The sequence below is a fragment of the Piliocolobus tephrosceles genome, chromosome 4, assembly GCF_002776525.5.
Source record: "Piliocolobus tephrosceles isolate RC106 chromosome 4, ASM277652v3, whole genome shotgun sequence".
NCBI classification, from domain to species: Eukaryota; Metazoa; Chordata; class Mammalia; order Primates; family Cercopithecidae; genus Piliocolobus; species Piliocolobus tephrosceles.
In genome coordinates this window covers 139,266,232-139,289,252 of record NC_045437.1, presented here as the reverse complement: position 1 = coordinate 139,289,252, position 23,021 = coordinate 139,266,232, and the positions used below count along the sequence as shown (strand labels likewise).

The following is a 23,021-nucleotide window of genomic DNA, read 5'->3' as shown; positions in this document are numbered from 1 at the left end:
AGCAACAGTGCCAACTATGGGGTTCCAGGACAGGCAACCTGGCCTTCACTTGGGGAGCATCCTGGGGACAAGTGATAAAGACCATTTCCTTCCTCTGCTGCCCTTTTTTTTTTTTTTTAAGACCGAATCTCACTCTGTTGCCCAGACTGGAGTACGTTGGCATGATCTCAGCTCACTGCAACCTCTGTCTCCCAGGTTCGAGCAATTCTTCTGTCTCAGCCTCCTGAGTAGCTGGGATGAAAGGCATGCACCATCACACCCGGCTAATTTTTGTATTTTTAGTAGAGACGGGGTTTCACCATTTTGGCCAGGCTAGTCTCGAACTCCTGACCTCAGGTGATCCACCCACCTTGGCCTCCCAAAGTCCTGGGATTATAGGCGTGAACCACTGCACCTGGCCATCCCTCACCTGCATTTTGAGCTCTTGAGGAAAAAGCTCCTTGTGAAATGGGTAAAGCTGTCACATCTCTGGAATGGGCAGAAAATCCATAGGATGCCTTAACCAGTTTCAGACCCTACCCCACACAGGATCGTAGGGAGAAATCCCAGGTATGAGTGCTATCTGCATGATGCTTATCCCCATGGCCTCATTTCACTCTCTCAACAACTCTAAGCAATGGATATTCTTCTCAGCATTTTACCCATGATTTAAAAAGGTTTGGGCTCAGGAATGGGGAGAGCTTGCTCAAAGTCACACAGCTAATATAGGAATAGCAAAGCTGGGACTGGAATCTGAGTGTTTCTCTGTGCCTTAGCCACATGTTATTCTGCATCTTTAGAAATCATTTAGCTCAATATTCTCTTCCTCTCATAAAATGCTTGACTTTTTCCTACTACAGCCAATGCTTGAACACATGTAGAAATAGACTTCAGTCAGGCTGGCCTCTTAGACCTTCAAGGACAGATGACCATTTTATTTTCTTAAAATATCTTTGGCAATAACATAGACTTCTTCAGAAACCCATTCCAAGGTTCAATGATACTCATTCTCAAAAAAGATCTTCCCTCCTGTGTAATTTAACAGGTTGATATAGAAGATCCCTTTTCTGTGCATGCATTCATTTTGCAAACCTTTACTGAGCTCCTTGTGCTCAGGCTCTGTGTTAGGAGGATATAGAGGTAAATAAAGCCTGGTCATTGCCTTTGGGTTTCTCATCATCTGGGCAGCTAGTCTGAGTCAGGCTAGAATTAGCTAACCCCCCCCTTTTTTTTCCAAGATGGAGTCTTGCTCTGTTACCCAGGCTGGAGTGCAGTGGCACGATGCCTGATTCAACCAATTCTCCTGCCTCAGCCTCCCAAGTAGCTGGGATTACAGGTGCACGCCACCACACCCAGCAATTTTTTTTTTTTTTGAGTCTCACTCAGTTACCCAGGCTGCAGTAGCATGATCTCAGCTGACTGCAGCCTCCACCTCCTGGGTTCAAGCAATTCTCTGCCTCAGCCTCCCAAGTAACTGGGATTACAGGTGCCCGCCACCTTGCCTGGCTAAATTTTTTTTTGTAGTTTTAGTAGAGACAGGATTTCACCATGTTGATCAGGCTGATCTTGAACTCCTGATGTCATGATCCACCTGTCTTGGCCTCCCAAAGTGCTGGGATTACAGGCATGAGCCACTGTGCCTGTCCATAGAATTAGCTAACCCTTTACTGAACAGTTACTGTATGTCAGGTCCTGTGTTAAGTTTGTTGCATGGATTATCTCAGTTGATGCTTATTGTCTGAAATCAATACCATTGTTATCATTCTGCTGGATAAAGCTTGATTTATCTTCTTCAGTGGAGGTAGACAGTGCTTTTTGGGTATCCTCACTGGCAACATCCTTTCTCCAAGGACTAGATCAGTCTTGGCTCCTCTAACACAAAGCCTTTCCCATTTTCACCATCTGGAAATAACACCCTCCTTTTCTGAATCCTTGTAGAACACTGAGTTCATTCCCTGGAATTTCACTTCTATGTGTACATATCTTCCTCCCTAGGCTGTGAGATCCTTAGCTGCAGGGACCCAAATGGTATATTGTGTTCATTGCTTTCATTCCACAGTTCCCAGGTGTTGGATGTTGAATGAATGGGCCTCTAAAGAGTTATGCTTAGGATTCGAAGCATCACTTCATGGAGCATTATTTTTGCTACTAACACAACTTCTCTACACCTCTTTGCTTGTCTGTCAAGAACTACAGGAGAGCACAGATTTAGATCTTTGGGTTACTAGAAAGAAGAAGAAAAAAAATCCCACAAAAGTTTTCAGGTCCAAGGTCTCAGGCCCAAAAGCTTCTGTGGAGCAAAGGACACTTACGAGGTCCTGCTGGCCCTGTCCTGGCAGCAGGAGCCCTGGGGGGAGGAGTTGCTGTACCCTCCATCGGGGCTGGCAGGGTATTTTTTGGGCTGCATCATCCAGGGACTGGCAGCTGGCAGAGGCACCCTCAGGCCCAGGCAAGTGGACACCTCGCTGTTTAGCTCCACATATTGGGCAGGTGAGGAGTTTGGAACAGCCATGGTGATATGGTTTGGTTGTGTCCCCACCCAAATCTCATCTTGAATTATAACTCCCACAATTCCTATGTGTTGTGGGAGGGACCTGGTGAAAGGTAATTGAGTCATGGGGGTGGGTCTTTCCTGTGCTATTCTCGTTATAGTGAATAAGTCTCATGAGACTGGATGGCTTTAAAAAGGGGAATCTCCCTGCACAAGCCCTCTTCTCTGCCACCATGTGAAACTGCCTTTCACCTTCCGCCATGACTGTGGGGCCTTCCCAGCCACATGGAACAGTAAGTCCATTAAACCCTTTTTCCTGTATAAATTACCCAGTCTTGAGTATATCTTTATCAGCAGCGTGAAAATGAACTAATACACATGGCTTTGGCAGAGGCTATGAGCAAGAATAGCTTTGGCATGCAGGAGCTGCAAAATATGATCTCAGCTCTTGGGCCTTAATAAGTTCAAGAGCTTAACCACAGCTCCACCCTCCTTGCCCGGAGTGGCTCAGACTCTGCAGCTTAGGAAGAATGAATGACCAAAAGCATGAATGGATGGATAAATGGGCTTCTCCACCACCCACACAGAGGCCACTCACAGTTGCTCTGACAATCTGTTCTTTTCTTTCTTTTTTCCTGCCAAATGACTGAGTATCACAGGCCAGGCACTTTGATGGGTGCTGGGAACCAAACAGTTCCAGATACTGCAGTCCCTGGAGGCGATGAACTTGGAAATTATGAATATTAATCATAGTTTCTCATAAATAAGTTTTTAAACATTCAACAGTGATAAAGCACATTGAAGGAAAATGAAAAGAGGCAGGAGTGTATAACAAAAGCAGTTGCTCTTGCAAAGGTGGTCAGCAAAGCTTTCCCTGAGAATGAGGAAAATCCCTTGCATTGCAATGTCTTCCCCACCTTCTTGCTCCCACTCACAGGTGGCTCCCCGTGAGGCCACTGCTGTCTTTGCAGGCCTCTGAGAGAAGTGTCTTTTTTCCTCACCCCCCTCATATTAATATCACAGGGCCAGGAGGGGGTAGGCATCCTTGCTCCCCCTTGCTTTCAGATCCCCAAAACTCTTATCCCCTGGTTATTCAATTAAATACTAATCTAGGTACTCCTGTGAAGGGAATTTGCAGATGTCATTAAAGTCTCAAGTCAGTTGACCTTAAGATGTGGAAGCTAGGAAGCTATCCAGGTGGGCTTGACTCAATCAGATGAACTCTTTAAATGCAGAATTTTATCTGGCTGGGCAGAAAGGGAGGTCAGAGAGACCAGAAGCATGAGAAGGGTTTGATGTATCATTGTTGGCTTGAAGATGGAGGTGGCCACATTTCAAGGAATATAAGGAGTAGAAGCAAAAAGCAGTCAGACAGCAAGAAGCCCAAGCCCTTAGTTCTATTACTGCCAAGAACTTGAATGAGCTTGGAAGAAAATGCTTCCCCAGTCACTTCTACAGACAGAATACAGCCTGGAAACACTGTAATTGCAGCCTTATGAAATCCTAAGCAGAGGACCCAGTGAAAGCCATACCTAGACTTCTAACCTAAAGAAATGATGAGATAATAAATGTATGTTTTGTTAAGCTACTGAGTTTGTGGCAGTTTGTTACATGGAGGTAGAAAATGAACACACTCAATAAAGCATTGTGATTCTGGGATTCCAGTTTATAATTTTCAGAATAAAATGCTCATTATAATTATTACCATGGTAATATGACAGGCTAGGTAACCAGGTTGGCCTTGCTGCTGAATTAACTAAAACTTCTGAATAACATATATAACATATATGTATATATAATATATATATATATTATATATATATATTTTTGAGATGGAGTTGCCCAGGCTGGAATGCAATGGCAGGGCATTGGCTCACCGCAACCTCTGCCTCTCGGGTTCAAGAGATTCTCTTGCCTCAGCCTCCCAAGTAGCTAGGATTACAGGCACCCACCACCACATCCGGCTGTTTTTTTTGTGTGTGTTTTTAGTAGAGACGGGGTTTCACCATGTTGTCCAGGCTGGTCTCCAACTCCTGAACTCAGGTGATCTGCCTGCTTTGGCCTCCCAGAGTGCTGGGATTATAGGCCTGAGCCACTGCCCCAGGCCTGAATAACATATTTTTTAAAAAATTCTTAATAATATTGAGGGGAGATCAAGAGAGCAAGGAATTTCTAGGTGAGTACTCACTCAGCCAGGTGAAGACGGGAACTCTGAGACCTTAGTGGAATGCAGCTACAGCTTCACTCCCATGGGTATTTGCTCAACCCAGTGAAGTTGAGCTTTAATATTATGGCCTTATGGGGGCATGAGACAAATTCCAGAGCTGAGGACCTCTTCCTCAGAGTAAGAGGGAACTAGAAATAAATCAATATCCCACTCCCACGCTACTCCCTCCCTACCTCCCAATCAAGGGACTTGGAAAAATAGTGACTGTCCTGAACCTAGTGCCCAGAGGATGGAGTAAAATTGTGGCTAAAATGTGGAATGAGAATTCAAGCTTCACTCAGTTCCACAGTCTACTTCATCTACCGTGGTGGTTCAAAATACCTCCAGCCCAGAAGGTAGTTCACAAGAACCTAGACTGATAGTTGCCAGCTGCTGGCAGAAGCAAATACAAAGTCTTTCAGGAGGAACTCACCTTCATTTCAGATCTCAAAGAAATTCTATAAGTAAAATTCCAAGGAATAGCAAAACAAGAGAAAATTTAAATAGAGCGCAAGAACTTTGCAAAAGAGAAATGTATGATACAAACGAAAAGTGGCTTTTTTAACATATTTAGAAACAGAAAAAAATGTACTGGAAAATATGTACAAGGAAAAAGATACTCTGAAGAGTAATCAGGTGAAATTGAAAGTTAATTAAATAAAACTTCTAGAAAATAGAATTATAGTAGTTGAAATTTAAAACTGAATATTAATTTGAATTTTAAAAATTTATTTGAGTTAATTTTAGTTGAAATGGATAGACTTGATAGGAGATTATACACAGTGAAGAGAGAATTAGTGAATCAGAACTAGATCTGGGAAAGGTATTCATAAGATAGTCCACAGAGACCAAGGGATGAAAAAACTAAAAGAAAAGTGAGGGAAAATGGAGAATACAATGAAAGACCTAAATATATCCTACGTCTGTTATGGACTGTGTATTGAAATCCTAGCTCTCAATGTGATGGTATTAAAAAGGGGGATCTCTGGGAGGTAATTAGGTCATGAGGTAGCGCCCTCATGACTAGGATTAGTGCTATGTAATAAGAAACATGAGAGAGTTTGGATCCTCTCTGCTCTTTGCTATGTGAGGATATGATGAGAAGACAGCCACATGGAAGTCAGGAAGTGAGCTCTCACTAGACACAAGATCAACTGGCAGCTTGATCTTGGACTTTTCAGTCTTCAGAACTGTGAGAAATAAACGTTTGTTGTTTAAACCACCCAGCCTATGGTAATATGTTATAGTAGCCCAAACTGACTAAGGCAACATCAAATCAGACTCCTAGAAGGAAAGTTTAGAGAGAATGTGGTAGAATAAATACTCGAAAAGATAATGGCTGAGAATTGTCCAGAAATGATGAAAGACACCAACCCACAGATTCAAGAGGACCAGTGAATTCCAAGCAGCATAAATAAAGGATACACATATCTGGACACTTTATAGTGAAACTTCAGAACATTAGAGGGATCTAAAGTCAGCCAGATTGGTGAAAAGTATTACATTCAAAAGGATTGCAGTGTAAAAGAAATTTCAAAAGGAAGAGGAAAGATTTGCAGTCAGGCTGTCAGCTGTTTTCTTAACAACAGCAGTGGAAGCCACAAGATACTGGAATGATCACCTCTATATGCTGAGAGGGTATAAACTATCCGTTAAGAGCAAAATAAAGATGTTTTCAAACAAAAGAAATTGGAGAGACCTTCACTAAAGGAAAATTCAAAGTCCATATTTAGAAGAAGGTCTGAGATGCAAAAGGAAATAACCCAACAGAGGTAAATGTATGGGTAAATTTTGATTCTAATAATAAAGTATTATGGAGCATAAGAAAAATGAACTTAAAATACATGACATTATTATTATAAAAAATGGAATGCAGTGAATAGAGGTTTTTTAAGTGCCTATATTTTCTGCAGTGACTAAAGATATTGCTTAACTTTTTGTTAATACTTTATTAATTCATACATGTTAAAATTATTAGGGTATGGCTAGAGAATAGAAATAAAGTCTTTAAGTTCCAAATTATTAAGAATAAAGCAAAATAAAATAAGGGAAAATTAATCCAAAAGAAGCTCAATAAAGGAGCAAAAAAATAATAGGTGGAAGCTATAGAATAAAATAACAAGGTAAATATGACTGTAAATATATCTGTAATTATTAATACAATAAATAGAAATAGAATAATTTTAAATATCAAAATAATATTTATAAAAGACATATCTAAAACATAAGAATGCAGAGAGTTTAAAAGTAAAAGGGATAGGAAAGATTTAGCAGGCAAATTTTACCAAAAGAAAGCCAATATATTAATATCAATTCAATAATTATTAGTACTGCCCCTGCTACTACTGTTTACTGAGCACCTACTATGTAATAGGCAATATATGAATTAATCTTAACAACATCCCTCTAAGGTAGTTGCCTGAAATGTTTAAAGTATAGTTTATATACAATGAAATGCACAGATCTTAAGTGTATGGTTGAATTAGTTTTGACAAATGAATACACTGGTACAACTTACCCAGAAAGTTTCTTTTTGCTTGTTTGCAGTCAAACATCACCTCTCTCACTTACCCAATAACCACTGTCTAGATTTTTATCACCATAAATTAGTTTTGCCTGCTCTCGAACTTTATATTAATGAGATAATACAGTGTGTATTCTACTCTTTCCAGTCTCTACAATACTGAAAGGCAGATTGAAGGGAGGTTGGAATGGATGTTGAGGGCTACCCCACCATATCCACCATTCTGCACCTTCCTATGCAAATCATGATCAAGGACTCCAAGGGTCTAAGTGAGGGGTCACAGATTCTCACACAACCTTATGGCAAACTGTGACCAAGGAATCCTAGGGTCTATGTGAGCGATCACGGGAGAACCCACAGATTCTCAAGCTAGTTATAAAGTGTGACTTTGAACAAATGCCTCTGTCTTTCTGAGGCTCAGTTTCCCATGAGTAAAATGAATGAATTGCCATAGACCATCTCAAAGAAATTCTAAATCCTAAAGCCATGGTATCATATATAATGATATATTATATATGTCCTGGGACCTATCCGGTCATGTTTGGTAGGAGAAATGTAGCTGAAGCCGGGAAAAGGAGGACTCTCAGAGTTGCAAGATCTGAGAGCTGAACTTCTCCTATTCATTTCATTGGTGAGAAACAGAAGCCCAAACTGAAGGGGACCTGCTAGTAAGTGGCAGGGCTGGGCTCAGTTTTTTTTTTTTTTTTTTTTTTTTTGGCTCCTATGTCATCACTTTTTCACTGGCAATGGGTGGTGTTCCTCTCATCCAAGCACTCCCAGGCCCTTTGTTCCCATTGTGAGGTAACCCTGAGGTCTGCCTACCCCATAGAGGGTGCTTTGGGGGTTTCCTCCAGAGTTCTTAATCTGCCTGGGCCCCACCCTGGAACTATTCCTCATTCAATGGTGTCTTTTCCTGCCTTATTTCAGAAGGATCTACCAGTTGGCCCTATCTTGTGCCAAGACTGACAGCAAGGAAGCTTCTGGCTGAGTAAGAGTTTAGGAGAGGCTCTGAGTTGGGTGGAAGCTGTGAACACATTTTAGGTAGAAAGGGGCTACAGCTTTGGAGAACCTGAGCCCAATAAGCTCTTAAAGTTGTCCCCTAACACAATTTTACTTTAACAATTAATATTCACATTTAAAAAAAATGCTCATGGTTAAACTATGATTTATTTTAACTGAAGGATTTACAATGAAAAGCTGTAATCTCCTTATCTGACTTACTCTATCTAAAGCTGTTCTTTTTAGGACTATCTTTCTGTTTTTTAATCAGTGATTTGATCACTTCTTAGTCTTTTGGCTAAGATCAAGTGTAGTAAAATCAGTGGTTTGTTTTAGTTCTTTAGTTCTTCATTTCTCTATACAATATATCTATAATGATATTTCTCAATTGATCAACGTTATATTAGATGAAAATTTGTACCTCTTAAACTCCCCTACTTTACTTCTCAATATAATTATTTTACTGTTTTAGTTCTGTATTGCTTACCTTCATAATTTTAATAATGATATAAATATAAAACTAAATTTCTTTTAGATGATAAATAATATTCATTTCCTGTTGCTATATAGCAAATTACTACAAATTTAGGAGATTAGAACAATGCAAATGTATTCTTTCATAGTTCTAGAAGTCAGAGGTCCTAAAATCAAGGTGCGACAGGGCTATGTTCCTCTGGAGGCTCTAGGGAAGAATCTGTTTCCTTGTTTTTTCCAGCTTCTAGAGGCCTCCTGCATTTCCTTGGCTCATAGGCATCTTCTTCCATCTTTAAAGCCAGTAGACTAGAAACTTCTCTCCTCTCTGACCCTCCTGCCTCCCTCCTATTAAAAAACCTTGTGATTATATTAGGACCATCCAGATAACCCAGGATAATCATCTCACCTCGAGATCCTTAACTTCATCACATCAGGCAAGTCCCTTTTGCCATCTAAGGTAACAAGTTCCCGAGATTAATTAATGTCTTTGAGAGCTGTGATTCTGCCTACCACACCATACATTCCACTTTACGTGGGACAATTCCACTGTGTGCCTGTTGTTCTGGTGAAATGTTAACATAGCCCCTTTTATTCTCAAAAGTGTCTCCACTTGAACAAATAAATTATATGAACACCCTGCTTATCCAGTGCTTCCCAATCTTTTTCACATCATAACGTGAAGGAAATAATATTTTGGAGGTCCTTGAGATCAAAGAACAGGCTGTTCTTAACTAGAGATTAAAAAAAAAAAAAAAAAAAAACACCACAGGTGCTGTAGCTACCTTAGGGCCCACCTGGCACTCAGCACCCCCTATGACTCATTTGTGGTACTCCATTGGTCACCGCACATGATTGGGAAAGTCTTCCTCATGGTAAAGCAATATAATGTGTTTAAAGCCTGTTCTTTTGATGAGCTCCTATGTGAGCAGCATTTTGTTCCAAGAAGAGGAGTATACCTGGGTCTCATACATGTGATCTGACACTCCTGTCACTGTGATCCTGCCTGTAGATTGCCAGGCAGAGGTGCTCTCTGGCATCCTTTGACATATGCTCTGCAGGTCTCTGTCCCTGCAAAATTCATCATCTCTCATGCACTCTCCCAGGCACCAGAGTCCTGGCATTGGTGGCAGAGCAGTCCTGTTTAATCACAGGATGGGATCTTGAATTACTTGCAACACTTTTTTCTGAATCCTCAGAGTGCATGCATCTGTTACCTGCGTCACCTTGTTTTTTCTTTAAACATATTTCATTTATCACAAAAATACAATTGACATAATGTTTTATTGGGTGTTAGTTCATTCTCACATTGTATTAGTTTGTTCTCACACTGCTATACTACCTGAGGCTGGGTAATTTATAAAGAAAGGAGGTTTAATTGATTCACAGTTCCACATGACTGGGAAGCCTCAGGAAACTTAGTCATAGCAGAAGGTGAAGGGGAAGCAGGCACGTCTTACATGGCAGCAGGAGAGAGAGAGAGAGTGTGTGTAGGGGAAGCTGCCACTTTTAAACCATCAGATCTGAGAACTCCCTCAGTATCACTAGAACATCATGGGAGAAACCACTAATGACCCAATCAACTGCCACCCAGGCCCCTCCCTTGGGGCTTACAATTCGAGATGAGATTTGGGTGGGGACACAAAGCCAAACCATATTATATCATAATTACTTCCTTTGAAATCATCAAAAAATCACAATAAGAAATGTGTAGAACATGCCAGACGTGGTGGCTCATGCCTGTAATCCCAGCACTTTGGGAAGCCGAGGTGGGCAGATCATGAGGTCAGGAGATCAAGACCATCCTGGCCAACATGGTGCAACCCCATCTCTACTAAAAATACAAAAATTAGCCAGGCATGGTGGTGTGTGCCTGTAGTCCCAGCTACTCAGGCGGCTGAAGCAGGAGAATTGCTTGAACTTGGTAGGTGGAGGTGGCAGTGAGCTGAGATCATGTCACTGCATTCCAGCCTGGGCAACAGAGTGAGACTCCATCTCAAAACAAACAAACAAACAAACAAACAAACAAACAAACAAACAAACAAACAAAAAAACAAAAAAGAAAGAAAGAAAAAGAAAAAGAAAAAAGAAAAATAAATGTTTAAAGTTATAACATAGCCTGAGGTACATTCCAGTTGTGTTGATCTGGCCCCAGCACTTTTCCTATGTACTTGAGCTGATGTTTTCTTGCTTCAGTGGCTGTTTTTCATCTGTTCCACTCCAGTGCTGATTTACTTTATAAGATATACCCTCCTAAGTCACCAGCATGTCATATCCTGACGGTGTTTTCCCTTCTTTAGAGCAATTTTATTTTTTCTAATTTCCATTTCAAAATTAAGGAATTTTCAAATTCATTTTTCAGCACTTGTGCCACTTAATGAATTCTTGAATTTTATTGTGATCGGATTGCCAAATGTTGAAATCATAATGCTGATGAATGCTTATACCACAGCAAAGAATTACCCAGACCATCCACAGGAGTTCCATGAGTGTGAATAACGGCACTGCTGTCTGTATAGTGACAAAAGTAGGTGGGCCTTTTGTATCCCAGCTGAAGTGTCCACTGTGTGGCAATAACAGTGTAGCATGCTTTACAGTGTAGCAGACAACACTCACCGCAGCTAGGGGATAGGGCTCCAGCTCTGGTAAAGGAAATACGGGAAGGGTACCTACAGCATCTCCTATATGCCTCATAGGGCTGCCATGAGGATTGACTCAATCATCAAGAAACTAGCACAGTTCCTGGCACATTGTAAGCACATGATTCTTTATTTTTATTTTTTTTAAGATACAAAACCTGATAATTTTAGAGCTAGAAGCAACTGTAGGGGGCAGTGCTCTTAACAGAGAGAGGCTGGACAGTAGTGCGATCAGTCACAGAATGTTCAGGAGGATGGATCAGGGACCCAAGGGGTCTCAAAAAGGGAGAAGGAGAGGGAAAGGGGACACTGGGTAGGGTTCCTGTGACATCTCAGGGGCTGGTACCCTTGAAGGCTTGGGATGGGTACAGTGATTAAAAAAAAAAAAAAAAAAGGGAAGTTACATGCCTCAAGATTATTAAATGCAAAAGGATTAATTTCCCTAAAATCTCTCAGCAGCATAACCCCTCATGTTACATATAGAAACTTTGGTGCCTGATCTCATCTAATTTTCCAGTAACCCAGGGAGGGAGGCAGAACCAAGGAGGGTTTTCAATCTCACTTTCCCGATGATGAAACCAAATGGAGATCAAAAGTCTTGCCCAGGTCACCCAGCTGGGAAGTAAGGGGGAAAAAACCTTCAAATTACTTTCTACCACTCAGCAGAAATAAGTCACTACCAGGGGCTGGCCACACAACATGTTAGCACATGACTGAAGTAAGTCCCTCCAGAAGCTTGTCCTGTAGGGCAGTGGTTATAGAGCATGAGAGAGCATCAGACTCTCCTAGACGGCTTGTCAAAATGCAGATTGCTGTCCCCCCATAACCCAGGGTTTCTGATGCAGTAGGTGTAGAGTAGGACCTAGAATTTGCATTTCTGCAAGTTCCCAAGTGATGCTGACACTGCTGGTCTAGGGATCACACTTTGAGAAGCACTTGCACAATGGTTAAAACAGAATGCATGCTAGCGAGGTGCAGTGGCATGCACCTGTAGTCCCAACTACTCGGGAGGCTGAGGTGGGAGATCACTTCAGCCCAGAAGTTTGAGCCTGTAGTTTGCCTGGATCACTCCAATCTGGGCAACATAGCAAGACCTCATTTCTAAGAAAACGAAACAAAAGACAGGAAAAATGGAGTGCGTACTCTAAGGCAAAGTTTTTAATAGTATGTGCTATAAGCAAGAGGTTGTATTTAATGTGACTATGTTAATATACATCAGAGCTTCTAGGAAGACCTATGAAAAAACAGTTGTGCACACATTGAAAGTGGAGGAGACAGTTGGGGTTAGAAGGGAGAGAAATGAGAAAATTGTGAAGAGGAAAAATCTTAAGCAAAAAATTTAAACACCATAAACCTGTACCTTTCTATACATAGATACATATTTCTATAATTGTATAATATAGGGTTTGGAGAACAATACACACATGCTGGTACCTGTCAACCTTTGGAAAGGGGAGTGAATTTGGGGAAAGGGGATTTTCAATTTGTATATTTCTATATTGTCTAACTTTTAAGAATATATTAACCTATTACTTACATAATTTTTTACTGAACATCTTAATGGCTTTATTGAAGTATAAATTACATGCAATAAACTGCACATATTTAAAGCATGTAACTTGATAAATTTCAACATATGTATTCACCTGTGAAATTATCACCGCAATCAAGCTGGTGAACAAATTTGTCCCCTCGAAAATTTCCTTATGCCCCTTTATAATTACCCTCTCTCCTGTCCCTCCTCTGCATTCCCAGGCAATGACTGAAGTGTATTTTCTGTTACTCTATATTATTTTGTATTTTCTAGAATATTATATAAATGAAATATTTTTCCTAATGTGTTTTGCTTAGCATATTTTATGATTTATCATGTATAATTATTTTGACATTTATCCATCTTGTAGCTGCATTAATAGTTTATTATTTTTTTAGTTGAGTACATAATTTTTGTTTTAAAATTATTTTTCAAATAAATGTTTTTGTGTATATTTAGCATTTACAACATGATGTTATGGGATACATATAGATAGTAAAATCGTAACTATAGTGAAATGAATTGTCATCTCCATCATTTCACATAGCTACCCATTATTTGGGGTTTCTTTTTTTGTGGCAAGAGCAGCTAAAATTTACTCATTTCACAGGAATTTGAAATACAGTGCAATTTTTTATTTTTAAAAATTTATTTTTAATTGACATAACTATACATATTTATGAGGTACACAGTGATGTATACAATGCCCAGTGATTACCTCAGGGTAATTAACATATCCATCATCTCAAACACTTATTTCTTTGTGTTCAGAACATTCAAAACCCCTCTTCTAGCTATGTGAAAATACATCCTGTATTATTGTTACCTATGCTCATCCTACAGAGCTCTAGAACTGATTCCTAGCTAGCTGTAATTTTGTATCCTTTAACAAATCTCTCCCTATCCTTTCTGTCCACCTGCTCAGCTACTAGCAACCTCTGTTGTACTCTTTGTACAGTACAATCGTATAACCTATAGTCCTCATGTTGTCCCTTGGATCTCTAGACTTGGGGATCCTACATATCTGCTACTCTGTATCCTCTCAGCTGCATTTCTCCATTTCCTCCCTCCAACACTCCTAGGCCCTGGTCACCACTGTTTGATTCCCTATCTCCGTGTATTTGACTTGAAAATAAAGATTCCACATATAAATGAGATCATGCAATATTTTTTCTTTCTCTGTCTGGTTTATTTCACTTAGCATAATGTCCTACAGTTTCATCCATGTTGTGGCAAATGTCAGGACTCCCTTCTTTTTTTAGAAAAATGTTTGTATATATATCACAGTTTCTTTATTCATTCTGCTGTCAACAGACACTTAGATTGTTTCTATATCTTGGCTATTGTGAATAAAGCTACAATGAATACGGGAGTGCAGATATCTTTATGGGGTGATGATTTCATTTCCTTTGAGTATTTGCCCAGAAAGGGGATTGCTGGGTCAGGTGGTAGTTTTATTTTTAACTTCTTTAGAAACCTTTATACTGTTTTCTATCCCACCAACAGTGTACTAGAATTCCCTTTTCTCGACATCCTCACCAATATTTGTTGTCTTTTGACTTTTTGATAATAGCCAACCTAACATGTATGAGTTGGTATCTAATAATGGTTTTTGATTGGCATCTCCTTGATGATTAATGATGTTGAACACTTTTTCATATACTCGCTGAGCATTTTTATTTCTTCTTTGGAGAAATGTTTATTCAGGTCCTTTGCCCATTTTTAAATTGGGTTGTTTTTCTATTGCTGAGTTATATGAGTTTTTGATAAATTTTGGATATTAAGCCCTTATCAGACATAGGGTTTGCGTATGTTTTCCAATTCATAAGCTGCCTTTACACTTTGTTGATTGCTTCCTTTGCTGTGCAGAAGTTTCTTAGTTTGATGTAGTCCTATTTGTTTATTTTTGTTTTTGTAATCTGAGCTTTTGGTCTGATATCCTAAAAAATCATTGCCAAGGCCAATGTCCAGGAGCTTTTCCCCTACATTCTCTTCTAGGAGTTTTGTAGTTTCAGATCTTACATTTAGGTCTTTTATCCACTTTGAGTTGATTTTTGTGCACAGTGTAAGATAAACATCCAATTTCATTCTTTCTCATATAAAAGTCAGTATTTTCAGCACCATTTATTGAAGACACTGTCTTTTCCCCACCGTGTTCTCTTGATGCCCTTCTTTAAAATTAGTTGACCATATATGTTTGAATTTATTTCTGGGCTCTCTATTGTGTTCCCCTGGTGTATCATATCTGTTTTTGTGCCAGTACTATACTGTTTGGATTACTATATCTTTGCAATATAATTTTGGATCGGGAAGTGTGATGCATCCAGTTTGTTTTTCTTTCTCAGAATTGTCTTGACTATTCAGGGTCTTTTGTGTTCTCATGCAAATTTTAGGATTGTTTCTTATATCTCAGTAAAGAATGCCATTGGGATTTTGATAGGGATTGCATTGACTCTGTATATTGCTTTGGGTAGTATGGACATTTTCACAATGTTAATTGTTCTGTTCCATGTGCATGGGATATCTTTTCATTTATTTGTGTCTTCTTCAATTTATTTAATCATTGTCTTATAGTTTTCAGTGTACATACTATTCATGTCCTTGGTTAAATTATCAAGTATTTTTTAACGCTATCACAAATAAAATCGTTCTCTTAATTTCTTTTTTAGGTAGGTAATTATTTGTGTGTAAAAATATTATTGATTTTTATAATTTTTTTTTTGAGATGGAGTCTCACTCTGTCCCCCAGGCTGGAGTGGCGCAATCTCAGCTCACTGCAACCTCCGCCTCCCAGGTTCAAATGATTCTCCTGCCTCAGCCTCTTGAGTAGCTGGGACTACAGGCATGCACCACCATGCCAGGCTAACTTTTGTACTTTTGGTAGAGACAGGGTTTCACCGTGTTGGCCAGGCTGGTCTTGAACTCCTGACCTCAGGTGACCCGCTGCCCTGGCCTCCCAAAGTGCTGGGATTACAGACATGAGCCACTGTGCCCAGTCATGTATGTTGATTTTTATGTTCTGGAAATGTACTAAATTCATTAATTTAACAGTTTTTTTTTTTTTTATTCTTTGGGGTTTTCTACATATAGGATCATGTCATCTGCAGATAAAGATAATTTTACTTTTTTCTTTCTGATTTGGATGCCTTTCTTTCTTCTGCTCTTTTGACTGATTGCTCTTGCTAGTACTTCTAGTACTATGTTGAATAGAAGTGGTGAGGGTGGGTATCCTTGACTGGTACTGGATCTTGGTGGAAAAGCTTTCAGTTTTTCCCATTAATTAAAATGTTAACTGTGCATTTTTCATAAATGACCTTATTATGTTGAGGAATGTTCTTTCTATACCTAAACTATTGAGAGGTTTTTTTAAAAAAAATTTTTATCAAGAAGGTATGTTGGAGTGGGGGTTAGGGAAGGAAAGGATGTTGGACTTTGTCAAATGCTGTTACCAGGTCAATTGAGATAACCTTGTGGTTTTCATTTTTCATTCGGTTAATATGATGTATTATATTGCTTGATTAGTGTATGTTAAACTAGCCTTGCAGGCCAGGGATAAATCCCACTTGGTCATGTTATATAATTTTTTTGATTGCTATTGAATTCTGTTTGCAAATATTTTATTGAGGATTTTTGTACCAACATGCTTTAGCAAAATCAACCAGTAATTTTCTTTTCTTGTGGTGTCTTTCTCTGGCTTAGGTATCAAGGTGATGCTGGCCTCATAAAATGTGTTTGGAAGTGTTCCCTCTAGCTCCATTTTTTGGAAGAGTTTAGTAACAAACATTCTTTGAATGTTTGGTAGAAGTCAGCCGTGAAGCCACCTGGTCTTGTTGGGAAGTTTAAACAGAAAACTAGAAAGTCAAATAGTCCCTGTCTCATCTTCAATCTCTTTATTTGTTATTAGTCTGTTCAGGCTTTCCACTTCTTGATTTCAATCTTGGTAGGTTGTATTTTTCTAGGGATTTCTCCATTTCCTCTGGGTCATCCAATTTGTTGGCAAATAATTGTCATGATAGCCCCATATGATTCTTTTTATTGCTGAAGTATCTGTTGTAGTGTGTCCACATTCATTTTTTAATTTTATTAGAGTCTTCTTTTTTTCTTAGACTAGCAAAGGGTATGTCAATTTTATTTTTTCCAAAAAATCAACTCTAGTTTTATTGATTTTATCTGTTTTTTTGTTTTTTTCTGTTGTCTATTTATTTCTGTTCTGCTCTTTATTTCTTCTTTTAACTTTGGGTTTTGTGAGCTCTTCTTTTTCCAGTTTTCTGAGGTGTAATGTTAAACTAATTGCTATCTTTCTTCTTTTTAAATGTAGGCATTTATTGCTATAAACTTCTCTCTTAGAACTACTATTGCTGCATTCCATAAGCTTTGGTATGTTATGCTTCCATTGTCAATTGTCTGAAAATATTTTTAAAATTTCCCTTTTGATTTCATCTTTGACCCATTAGTTGTTTAGAAGCATGGGACCAGGTGCGGTGGCTCACACCTGTAATCCCAGCACTTTGGGAGGCCGAGGTGGGCAGATCACCTGAGGTCAGGAGTTTGAGACCAGCCTGACCAACATGGTGAAACCCCGTCTCTACTAAAAATACAAAATTAGTAGGGCATGGTGGCACATGCCTGTAATCCCAGCTACTTGGGAGGCTGAGACAGGAGAATGGCTTGAATCCGGGAGGCAGAGGTTGCAGTGAGCCAAGATTGCACCATTGCACTCCAGACAGGGAAACAAAAGTGCAACTTCATCTCAAAGAAAAAAAAAAAAAAAAAGAAGAAGCGTGTTGCTTAATTTCCACATATTTGTGAATTTTCCAAGATTCCTCCTGTCATTGATTTCTAGCTTCATATTATTATGATCTGAAAGAATATTAATGTGATTTCAATCTTCTTAAATTTAAGGCTTGTTTTTTGGACTAGCATATGGTCTATTCTAGAGAAGTTCCAAGTGTGTTAGAGAAAAAATGTGTATCCTGTTTCTGTTGGATGGAAATTTCTGTATATATCTGTTAGGTTCATTTGGTTTAAAGTGCAATTCAAGTTCATTATTTTCTTATTTTCTCTCTAGTTGCTCTATCCATTGTTGAAAGTGGGATATTGATTTTCCTACTATTGTGTTGCTATCTATTTCTCCCTTCATGGCCATTAATATTAGTTGTATGTATTGAGGTGCTCCAATTTTGCATGCATATATATTTACAATTGTGTTTTCTTGATGAATTGACCCCTTTATCATTAAACAATGATCTTCTCTGTCTCTTGTGACAGTTTTTGACTTCAAGCCTATTTGTTACATAATTGTTAAAGGAAAAATCTGTAACAGGAGGTAAAAGGAGAAGCCTAGATAATATGATACTGAAATGTTGCCATCCATTTAAAAATGTTACTTTAAAAATTTAAATGTATTAAAAGATAACGTTGCCCTACCCCACAGTTCCATTTCCAGTAGCAACCACAGATGAGAGTTTTTGTATGCTTCTGAAAAATTGACTGGAAGATTTTTTTAAAAAAAATGCATATTTCTTATTATAAAAGCAATACAAACTCATCGAGACGTGTAAAAGAAAATACAGCCAGTGTAAAACTTAGCAATATTTCACAAACCCACAACTCAAGGGACAGTGCTCTTCGACTGGACTCTGTCCCATGCCCAAGATCAATGCCGCGTTCAGTTCCTACTTGCAGTCCCCAGCTACCCGGAACATAGTTCTCCCAGCAGTGGCAGTAATAGGTCGCCAGGTGGTGCTGTGGAGCAGAGCTCCGGAGCTCAGTGAGAAAAAAAGGCGCGGCCGCGCAAGGGAGCACGTGACCTGGGCCTCTGGCGTGGGCGGTGGGATCACGTGACGAGGCCCGGAAGCGGCTGCCCGGGCATCAAAGGAGGATGGATAGGGGCTGACACAGAAGCCGGGAAGGGTGGGCTGTGCTGAAGCCAGAGCCAGAGCCTGAACTGGGGCCGGAACCCGAGCAGTTAGTTTCTCCACTGCCGAGCTCCGGCTGGCGGCGCTCGCCGCCTTGGGCAGGACCCACCTCGCCTTCCTCCCGGCGTAGCAGATGCTCCAGGTCAGGCACGGGACCCGCCCGGGCTGCGGGTGCGCGACTCCTCGGTGTCCCCGGGCCGCAGCTGCGGTACGACGCTGGCACCCCTCTGTGAATTGGGCGAATTGTGGAGATCCCTTGTCCCTCGCGCTGTCTCCCTTGACCTCGTGGGGTTGGGATCTCACCGTCCTGTTGGACTGACAGGTGGGGGAAACTGGGGTAGATGGTGAAGACAACCCAAATGACCATCTGGGGCGTCTTTCACGCTTCGCAAAGGGCCCCAGCTGTTTCCAGTAAATGTCTTGCCCGCTGCGGGAGCCCTGCTCGGGACAGGCTAATAATGGGTCTTTGGGTCAGAACTGCAAGGACCCTGGGAAGTCGTCTGGTGCAGCTCCCTCCTAGGACAGTTGGAGAAACTGAGCCCTTACTCCAGGAAGGGGTAAGGGCTTGCCTGAGGTCATCCAGAGAGTTAATCGGAGACCCGCGATTAGAATGCAAATATTCCTAAGCTTCAGCAGCTGTTTGCTTTTCACCACGCTGCCTCCTGCGGAAAACTTGACATATGAAAAGGCACTCCTTTCTGTCCCTTTCTCTTTTTAGTCCTCTCCCTTTTTAGCTATCTGCATATTCCACCGCTGGGGTTGGATTGGCTCTGGGTGTGGTTCCCTGTTTGTTCATTATTTTTCTGCAAACTCATCTTTCTGTAGGTTTGGTTTCTAACCGTCCTGCATTCTGTGTAAGTCACACCAAAATATGAAATATGAATCGCAGTGTGCTCCTGGGAGGATAGGTGGCTGAGCCGAGGTTGTGGAGAGCCCTAACATTAACTTGAAGGATGTAAAGACCTTTGCTTTATTTTTTCTGTAACTTGTCAGATTTGGGATTGCTTATTTGGATGGATGTTTTGCAGTTATTTGAATTTTGCTGAAGATAGCATCATGGTGCAATGGACAGAACAGAGATTGGGGAATCAGGACGTTTTGTCCTAGCTCTGCCGCTTACCTGGCAATCTTACGTGACTCGTGTTTAGGTTTCTCAGTCTAGACAGTGATGGAATTGAATCCTTAAGGGCACCTTCTGCTGTGATCTGGATGCTGTGCATCCTTCTAGGTTTGGGTTTTTGTTTGTTTTTCAGTAGGGATGCGGTCTCACTATGCTGCCCAGGCTGATCTCAAACTCCTGGGCTCAAGTGATCCTCCCACCTTGGCCTCCCAAAGTATTGGGATTACAGGGGTGTGAGCCAGTGCCACTGACCAGGATCTGTTTGGTTTTTTATTCAGAGAGATTTTACCCCCTGTGTACACTGAGTATCAGCCTTGCAATAAGACCTAACTGTTGTCTAGAAAGCAGTTGTCTCTGCTTATTCCTCTGTTGCCATAAAATCCTCCTTCTCTTTCTTCCTATCACTGTATTGTGTCTAAGCTAAATACTAACAACTGAAAATGATTTTTAACTGTCTTTTATTATTTTAAACATGATCAGGGCCCTCTTCTGACTCTTGTCTAGAGCCTCGTTTACAGTAATTAACTTACTTGTACATTTAGAACATGTTTTCTTTAAAGATGTTCTTGAAGTCAAGTAGAAAGGGACACAAAAGGCTCTGTCCTTCACTTTGTGTTTGCCTGGGGATGGAGGCTACGTGCAGCAGAGGCAGTGCTGATAACAGCATTAAGCCTCTCCCTTTGTTTTCTGATTGTATCATTTATATTTGCCTGCTCTGGAGTGCTTGTTTTCCCTTTAAGTCCTGTAGCTGTTCATTCAGCCTCCTCTTGTGGCAGTTCGAAGTGCTCAGAGCTGTCTCTGTGCCAAAGGCAGTGTAAGAAAAAGGGATTCCATTTATTTTGTAATATTCTGGAGACTACAACTGGGACCAATAGATGAAAGTGCCATAAGGGAAGGGTGTTTGGTAAATGTAAAAACTTTCAAAGAATTAGTGGTCTCCTGTATTAGAATACTGAGCGCAGAGCTCCCTGTCACTAGAGGTAATCGTCTCTGGGCAATTACTTCGGGGATGTTGTAGATGAAGTTAGATTGTTGGGTAGAGGGTTGGACTAGACAAAGTTTTAAGTTTTCTTTCAACTCAAGAGTCTGTGACATTCTAGGACTGGACTTACTAGCATGTAGAGTGGACGGAGCAGACGTCCACTTACTAGCGTGTGGGATGGACGGAGCAGATGTCCACTTACTGGCATGTAGAGTGGATAGAGAAGATGTCCACTTACTAGCATGTGGAGTGACTGGAGCAGATGTCCACTTACTAGCATGTAGAGTGGACGGAGCAGATGTCCACTTACTGGCGTGTAGAGTGGATGGAGCAAACGTCTAATTTTGTGATTACTTTGTTTCTATTGATAACCTTGTGTCAGGTAACTATTCTCATGTTAAGTACTCCTGTTTTTTCTTTTTATCACCACCCTCTCTCCTCTAGTGAGTGTCTCAGTTCTTTAAATGCTTGATACCTCTTCAAAGGTCAGATGAGTGAATAGTCTTCTGTTTCTGCTTTTCCTGGCCTGGTGCTGATAACCTATTCTGAAGTGCATGACTGATGAACACTACTCATACCTAGACCAGCTTTTCTTTTTCCCGTGGAGGAAACTCACATGGAATCTGTTTATTTCCATCCAGGCCTTCTCTTGTTTCCCATAGAGGAAACTCTCACTGAGTCTGTTTACCTCCACCCAGGCCTTGGAAGAATCCTGTACCTCTCTCCTTTGGCCAGGCCTTACTGTGATGAGCACATACAGGTAGCCTCTACTTAATGGGCATGGGGGCCGATACACGGGGCATTGTAAATAGGCTGAAATAGGAACCACATGGTGCTGCATTTCGGGTTGTTTAAAAATCCCCCAAAACATTTCTCTTGGAAGCCTTGACACTCAGGACCAGTTGTTTTTTACTTATTATTATTATTTATTTTATTTTATTTTATTTTGGAGATGAGGTCTCACTATTTTGTCCAGGCTGGTCTTGAACTCCTGAGCTCAAGCAGTCCTCCCCCCTTGGCCTCTCAAAGTGCTGGGATTACAAATGTGAGCCACCAGGCCTGGTCCCAGGGCTAGTTCTTAATGACTATCTCTAGTAGGAAGAGCCCCTCTGTGCCTTCCTTTTCAGTGAAGTTAGGAAAACTGTCTGTGGGTTACTGAGATGTTCATGCCACTTAGATCGCCATCTGCAAGATAGGAACCTGGCTCCACAATCCAGTTTTAAATGGAGCCCATACTGCAGATTTTGTTTAGTGAACTTTCTCATTTCCTGTCCTTGAACTTATCTGTAGTGATGATCACAATTGCTATCATTAATGGGGTTTTATTGTGTTCCATACAACATATGTAACATTTATTTATTTTTTCCTCCTATCTATCTTCATAACAATATTGTGATGTAGCTGTTATTAATGATATCTTTCAGATGAGGAGACTGGGGCAAAGGGAGGTGAAGTAACTTGCTCAGAGTCACACTACCAGACTACAAACTCAGGTGCTTTTTATTATGAAGAATACCCACTGCAGACCTAATCCTGCCCCAGGCTCTGAGGCCAGCTTTGTTTGCAGGGAGATTTTAAGGAGGGTTTATAATTTAAGGTGTGGTAGAAAGAACACTGGACTGGGATGCTGGTTTGCTAGATTCTCATCTCAAATCTTTGACTACCTGGGCCCTGAATGAGTCAGCCTTTATGTGTGGACCCTGGTTTTCTGACCCCTAAGAAGGAAGCTGGAGCTTGATCTTCTCTAAAGTTATACCTGGCCCTAACATTTAGTGGTCTTCATGGTTGTGAGTAAAAGTATGCACGTTTGCCTGTTCAGCAGCTGCTTTGTGCAGAACCTGCTGAGGTCAGCAGCTGCCCTGTGCATGTTCTAGCATCAGACTCTTACAGGAAAAAGTCTCAATTTATGGAATGTTCTGCTCTGGTAAGTTGGATAGAATTCTATCCAATGCTGTTTTAAAAACAAATTATGTAGAAGTCAGACCATATTACTTCCCTCCCTGTAGACCACACATAGCAATACAGTCTGTGTCCTTGTTCATGTTTTTAGAATTCCATCGACAGAGAGGAGAAAATACATCTGGGGAATTTGCTGCTGCTCTGAGTTCCAAAGTCCAAACAATGTAATTGTTTGAGAATAATGGATGACACTTTTAGC

At 40.5% G+C, this 23,021-nt stretch overlaps 1 protein-coding gene across 5 annotated transcripts in view; it reads left to right on the top strand.

Moving 5' to 3' along the window:
• Positions 1 to 18,681: 18,681 nt before the first annotated feature.
• SLC36A1 (solute carrier family 36 member 1) overlaps positions 18,682 to 23,021 on the top strand; it is a 48,789-nt gene continuing 44,449 nt past the window's right edge. For 2 of the 5 annotated variants that reach the window (XR_002734695.2, XM_023226995.2), the window contains exon 1: positions 18,682 to 18,903. The gene's annotated coding sequence lies outside the window, so the exon portion shown is untranslated. Of the gene's footprint in view, positions 18,904 to 18,960; positions 19,084 to 19,225; positions 19,319 to 19,686; positions 19,717 to 23,021 lie in introns of those variants that run through there. The other 3 variants (XM_023226996.2, XM_023226998.2, XM_023226997.2) reach the window with 3 other exon arrangements.